The following is a 7,314-nucleotide window of genomic DNA, read 5'->3' as shown; positions in this document are numbered from 1 at the left end:
GCATATTCTTTAAAATCTCAGTCCTTGGGTAAAACTTGTTGGCAGGGGAGGGTTGGGGGGGCCATGATACCCACTACGTGGAATTATCTGTGACAACTGCCTGTAAACCGTGGCCTCTGGCATGCAGTGAAGGCCCAATACAGGGATGGATTCTGTGGTCATCGGTTGCTCGCAATTGCCCTGAAAGGTGTTACTTCTGACCTTTCACAGGTGAAGAAATGGGCTCAGGGAGTTGGTTCAACAGACACATGTTGGGGAATACCACCCCCTGCTAGACCCTGGGAGAGAGGCATCCTCCCTGCCCGCTTGGATTTAAAGCAGTACCTAATGACAATTTGCAGTGACGGTGACAGTGACCGTCACAAAGGGCCCTCTTCTCCAAGGTGATAAGAAGGGAAGCTAAACCTCAGGAGGTGGCGCGAGCAGGGAGGAAGAGCCCAGGAAAGAAGTCCTGTGTGAGACCCCAAGGCTGGGAAAAAGTCTGGCGTTTTCCAGAAGCCAGAAGTAGCAGCAGGAAGATGGACGCTGGGCAGGGTGGTAACTGTGCAAAGGCCTAGGCAGGGGACTGACGGGATCTGATTTGTCTTAAGATGACAGTGGCTGTTGTGTGGAGAGAAGCCAAGAGAAACACAAAGGTGTCGGTGGGGGTGGGGGGTGGCGGGGCGCATCGGTAGGGGGGGGTGTCAGGATGGGAGAAGAAGAAAACTGGCTTTGAGAGATCCTTCAAGGTAGAGGCAGCCGGTTGGACAGCAGTGGGAGGAGCCTGGGGGTGCCCGGCTCCAGTGCCCCACCCTCCAGCCCCCAGGGGTGCAGGGAGTCAGGGGAGATGTGAACAGAGCACTCCCATTCATCTTTCTCTGTGTTGCATTTGTTGTTTTTGCCTCTTTTCTCCGCCCCCCCCATCCCCTTTCCTTGTGGTTAAGACGATCTTTAGTCCCATTATTTGCTTCCCTCTGAACTTTCTTGTTTTTCCTTGATTTTGCAAGAATATACTTTCTCCCTATCTTTTCATGGCCAACCAAGTGCACCTCGCCGTGGCGCTAACGCTATATGCTACACAACTAAATGCTGTCTGGAGCGCCAGCTCAATCCTCAACAGACGCAAGGAGCCAGTGAACTCGGGAAGGGGGGGTTCCCCGGGCACAGGCCGGCAGGGCCTGCGCTCTCAGCTGCTGCTGAGCCCCCCGCCCCAGGGGAAACAGCTGTTAGCTGCTGCCGGACACACGGTTATCGGGCAGGTACTATCTAGTAACCAAGTGCTGTCCGAAAGTCAGGAAATGTAGGCTCCAGTCAACACCCCCCACATCCGATGCCAAGGCTCCCCCCTTCACATCCCCGAGCCTTGCTGTCCCCTCAACCTGAGACCGTGCCCCAGCAGACACAATACCACACAAACCACAGGGATTTATGATTAGGGACTGTCTCGCGGCAGAAGGCAGACGCTAAAGTCAAGAGGACTCATTTGTAAGTCAATTCAAAGTGTGGGGGAAACTGTGAAGTGTTCCCAGGCCGCAAGAATTGATCGTGTGTTGTCTATCTGTTATTAAATGCCACGTACATACTAACGGAAGTTTCATCTTGTTTATATGTTGCTTAGTTCTCCCTACGTCTCTAGGGATATCTTAACCATGTCAGGAAAAGAACTGTCTGTAAGAGGATGTCTCTTCACTGCCAGGGGCCCTGTTCCAAAAAAAGAGGCCGACAGATTCTTCTAGACCATCTCATGGTTGGAGAAAAGAGAGCAGTATCCCTTTGTCCACTGGCTTGAGTATCAAAATACATATTAAGCTATACTCTATTTCAGTTCTTATTTTCATCACCTAATTTGTACTTTTGAGGTACATGGAGACTTTTTCTTAAAAAATAAGCTCTTAGCGTGGTTATTTCATACATAGTTTGTTCACGTTTTGTTCTGTAGTAATTATAGATGCACAGGAAGTTTCAAACTTGTACAGAAAGATGCCCTGTACCCATTACCCAGATTCCCCCAAAGATAACATCTTACCAAATTATAGTCCATTATCAAAACCAGGAAATAGACCTTGTCACAATCTTCCCATACGGTATTTTATTTAGAAAGAGTTCCTATCAAAATGGACTTAGGTCCCACTTTTTAAAATTAATTTATAAATTGATTCTGGCATTCTGTTAGGCATTTTGTGAAAAGCTAATCAAGCTTTAAAAATATGTTGCTGTGTAAATATTCATTACGCAGATAGTAGCTGAGAGAAAACTGATGCATGTTAACTTTGATGGGCCAAGATTTTCTGCAAGATGCATTTGCATGAGCTCTAGTAAAGCCAATACTTCAGACCTCGAGGATTCAGGAATAGTTTCCCAGAGCCTTGAGGCGCCCCAACTTTGAAATGTGTAACAAACCAGTACCAAAGCTCTGAGGTACCCTTGTCTTTAGAAAGTAAGTCTGGTCCAAAGTAGGATCCACTCAGAGACATGTTTCTTTGCAGACTAGATCATTTGGCAGATGTTCTTTTCCTCTCCACGTGTGAATCATACAACTTTTTTTTTTAATGTTTATTTTTATTTTCGAGAGACAGAGCATGAGAAGTGGAGGGGCAGAGAGAGAGGGAGACACAGAATCCGAAGCAGGCTCCAGGCTCTGAGCTGTCAGCACAGAGCCTGACACGGGGCTCAAACCCACAAACCAAGAGATCGTGACCTGAGCTGAAGTCAGACACTTAACCGAGCTACCCAGGCTCCCTGAATCCTACAACTTTTTTTAAAAGATTTTTTTTTTTAATTTTTTAATGTTTATTTTTGAGAGAGAGAGAGGGAGACACAGAATTCAAAGCAGGCTTCAGGCTCTGAGCTGTCAGCACAGAGCCCAGCATGGGGCTCGAACTCACAAACTGTGAGATCACGACCTGAGCTGAAGTCGGACATTCAACCGACTGAGTCACCCAGGCACCCCCCACCTACAACTTTCAAGAGAAATCTCTCTGTGTCTTATTTGGGGAAAGCAGAGAGGGGGGAAAGGTGAGGAGAACGGGGAAGAAGGTTCAGATGTGCCTGAACTTGGTTAGCCTTCCCTTTTATCCCTCGCAACTGAGTGAAATAACACGATCTAGGCATGTCTAATGCAATTTGAGGGTGTGAATTTTCATGCTTGCTTTTCACTTGAATGTATTGAACTTCAAGAACCTTCTGCCTAAGCTGCTGAGAATCTGTCAGGGGAGCGTGTCTAAACACGCTCACCCTGCTTGCATGGTACCTGCCCAGAATTCAATGGCAAACATACCTGGTGTGTCTGAGGAGACCCTTCACATCGGAGCAGCCCTGTAAACCGTCCCTCGACGTCCACCGCCACTGGGCAGCGGAAGGGCTTCGGGGATGGCGAGGGAGCGGGGACGGTGGGACAGGGCTCTTCTGAGAACGAGAAAAAGAGCTGCCATCAGGCTGTTGGGCTTACGTGTGCCTCCCCAGTGCTGTCAGCCCTCACCTGGTGATTCCAGAAAACTGCCAGGAACCCTCAGCAGGTGGGCCTGTGGCAAGTTCACTAAAACAGCATCCGTGACCACGCATAACACTGCTCCCCCCGCCCCCCACGCCACACACACACACGAAGTAAAAAGGCCAGGGGACGAGGCAATTTGTTTGGGACCGGTCTTTGGGAGTATTCTTTGTCCGTCCACTTGACTTTGTGCCCTTATGGAGAAAGGCAGCGACTTCGTTCCTTGGAAGTAACTTTGGATCCGCGTCAAATAAACATCTTAATCACATGCTTTGTGCATATTTCTTCATTTTACAGTCATGAGGGCTTAGCCCCGTGCCTCCCCCCACCCCCACCCCCCACCTCCCCGGGACCGCGTGACTTTTATACACTCCCCTCTTGTGTAAGGCGGGATGAGTCTCTCTGGCCTGAACCCTGAGCGGCCTCCGGCACCACAGCTCACAGGAGGCTGTATTTCGGGTTCGCGTGATCCCCCCGCCTCCCTAGTGTTCTCGCATGAACTCGTGTCTTTGTACGCTGTTTCTGTGTCGTGACCGATCGACGCTCCTGGCTGAGCAGGAGCCTGGACGGTTGGTGGTTCAGGGAGGCCCAGGCGCCGGCTCACCGGCTCCAGGCTGCAGAGGGAACTCACGCACCCACGGCAGCCCAGACGCATGATAAGACTTGTCTGCGCATCATCCCGGCCCAGGAGCCTCTAATTACACGTCTGGGGCTTGCAGGAGCCCAGGTGGCCGGGCTCACATGATCCCAGAACTGTGAAGATAGCGCGGGCCGGGTTCTCACTGCCTGCGCACCCAGGTAGGGGAGGCACCCCCGAGCCCCGTGCGTCATTTCGATACAAATTATAATAACTGCGTTCCAAAGACAACAAGAGTGCGTTTAACCACGCAAGCCCTTCCTCCCAAAGCGTTGCCACAGTTTTATCTTCCCATCTGCCTTTTTGGTTGTTACATCTGCACTTTCCTCCTGCCCCCTTACCTGGTCCAGCAGAAAACCCCCGAGCACCACGCCTGACTGAACTGGCGTGCGAAAGAGCACAGCATCGGGTCCCCGCACCGCCGCGGTTCCCTCCGCGTGACGGGACTTGGGCCGATCTGACTTGCCCGTGGGGCGCCCTTGACCCCGTGAACGGCCCCCGGTTGTCAGACACTTGTCACGCGCCAGGTACCGTGCTGGGCGCACTGAGTGTGGTTTGGTGACATCCCCAGAATCGGCCTTAGAACCAAGGGACTTGGTCCGAAAGAAGACACACCTGCCCAGAGCCCACTGTCACCGGGGCCGGTCGGTGGCTGGCCGAGGAAGGCTGTGCTGTGGGAGTGGTGTAACAAAACAGTTGTTGATGTTGATCCTGTAGTTAATCAGCGTGTGGGAGGATCTGGAGGACCACAGCCAGAAATCTGTTTTGGTTTTCTGTTTCCAAAGCCACATTTTTTTTCCTCAGAGTTTCGTGGATGCTGAATCGGTCCAAATGTTCCTTATACAAGAATCCACAAATTTTAATGGTGGGAATAGATTGTCATTTGTCGTCTGGGCATTGATGAGGATCTCATTAAGGAATTGATTTACCAAACTGAAAGGCTTGTTTTAAAACGTTTTTCTCTAAAACCTTCTCTATCCGTCTTTACGCAACGTCTATTCGTGTCGGGGCTTTTTTTTTTTTTTTTCTTAAATCATATTCCTAAGGATTCCACGTATCCATTAATTACAAAAAGTTTTCTGGGGCACCTGGGTGGCTCAGTCGGTTAAGCGTCCGACTCCGGCTCAGGTCATGACCTCACGGTTCGTGAGTTCGAGCCCCCCGTCGGGCTCTGTGCTGACAGCTCGGAGCCCGGAGCCTGCTTCGGATTCTGTGTCTCCCTCTCTCTCGGCCCCTCCCCCGCTCGAGCTCTGTCTCTCTCTGTCTCTCAAAAATAAATAAACATTTAAAAAAAAGTTTTCTAGATACAGAGTCTCCTCTGAACAGCCTTAGTACAGGCAAAAAAGAGGTGTTACCACCCACTGGCATGCATTATAATTCTGTCCTTGCTTAATCCCCACCCAAATGCCCATTTCCAGCTATACAATCTCATATTATTCTTTCTGAATCATACCTAAGTGCCACACCCTGAGTTGCACATAAAACTCTGCCATATTACTTAAATGCCAGTATGTAGTGCCACAGCTGTGGCTGACTTAGAAGTCGCCTTCCATGTTTCTGGAATTATCACCTCACTTCTCCATAACTGGTTCCAGGTGGGACTCCCCACCCCCCCCCACTCCCCGCCCCGAAAGATTTTCTTCTAAAATTTGGTAGCCTAACGTTGAGGATATATTTTCAACTGCTTTTCTGGCTGTAAATCCTGATGTTGGCAGGCCTCTTTCCTCTAAGTCTGAACCTCATCCGAGGCAAGCTGCTAATTATGCAGAGTGGTGCGGCATCCTGTTGTGCAGCTCACAGCCAGGAATGCACTGCAGTAGGGTGACCGAGAATCAGTCCCTCGCCGCCGGACGCAGGGGGGCCCCTGCCGCCCCGCTAAGCATCGCCTGAAAACTCCTGAAATGAAGGCTCAGTCTGTAAGTACAAAACAAAACTCTCGGGGCGCCTGGGTGGCTCTGTCGGTTAAGCGTCTGACTCTTGGTTTCGGCTCAGGTCACGATCTCACAGTTTTGTGAGCCACGTTGGGCTCTGCGCAGAAACCTGCTTAGGATCCTCTCTCTCTCTCCCCCTCTCTCTCTGCCCCTCCCCCACTCATGCTGTCTCTGTCTCTCGCAGAATAAATGAATAAACTTAAAAAACCCAAAAACCTCTCTATCGGCATGCCTGACTGTTGCAGGAGTTCATGAAAGATACAGAGCAGACAGGTGTGATACAATGGAGAAGTAGGATCAAGGAAGTCGTCATAGGACACGACTTTTGTGAAAGCAGCTCCGAGAGTTCTGGAAAAACTGTGCCTTTACGGACACAGAACAGGAAGGAGCCCTGGGGCGGTCATCAGGGTGATTATCTAGGGAACCCCTTCTAGGGTATCCCCCAGCCAAGTTCTTCCCCTATCCCCCTGTACGAAGCTGTGTTAGTGAGTGTGAGTTTCCATAAGCTGGAGCGTTGGTGACAGAAACATATCAAGGTCCCAGGTAGCAAGAAACGTCCTCGGCTCAGGTCATGATCTCCTGGTTGGTGAGTTTAAGCCCGGTGTGGAGCTCTGTGCTGACAGCTCAGAGCCTGCTTGGGATTCTCTCGCCCGGCCCTTCCCCCTCTCATGCACTCGCTAGCTCTCTCTCTCAAAATGAATAAACATTAAAAAATAAAAATAAAAACAAGGAATGTCCAGGTGGGACTGGAAACCCATCTGCTGGAGAGCGCCCATTCCGACCACACACTCTGTCTGGAAGCACGGCCCTTCTGCTTTCCAAGCCCGTGTGATCAGAACTTGGATCCACAGATAGGAGAGAGGGGGTTTTCGAACATAAATATGAGCATAAAATCGAACATCACCAAGCACGTGAGGAAAATTAGTGTCAAGAAAAGAACAAAATTCAATAAACAGAGACCAGCACCCATACGAACACTTCACAAAGCCAACAAGATGTTAAAATAATCCTCCGAGATGAGACAGCATAGTACATCCACGAAAACAGGCTATTGTGAAAAAGAGCCAAGGAACAGAAAATCAGAGGAAGAGTTAAGATGCATTTAGTATCTGAGAAGACAAGAATAGAGAGTAGCATCACGTAAATAAAGCATACTGTATTGTAATGTATATAATTGTTGGATTACTGTGTTGTACACCTGAAACTGATAGAATGTTACACGTCAACTATACTTCAATTAAAAATTTAAAAAATAATAATCGGGGGGGCCTGATGGC

The sequence above is a fragment of the Panthera tigris genome, chromosome C1 (genome assembly GCF_018350195.1).
Source record: "Panthera tigris isolate Pti1 chromosome C1, P.tigris_Pti1_mat1.1, whole genome shotgun sequence".
NCBI classification, from domain to species: Eukaryota; Metazoa; Chordata; class Mammalia; order Carnivora; family Felidae; genus Panthera; species Panthera tigris.
The sequence above is the reverse complement of the archived record's forward strand: the minus strand, read 5'-3'. Positions refer to the sequence as shown.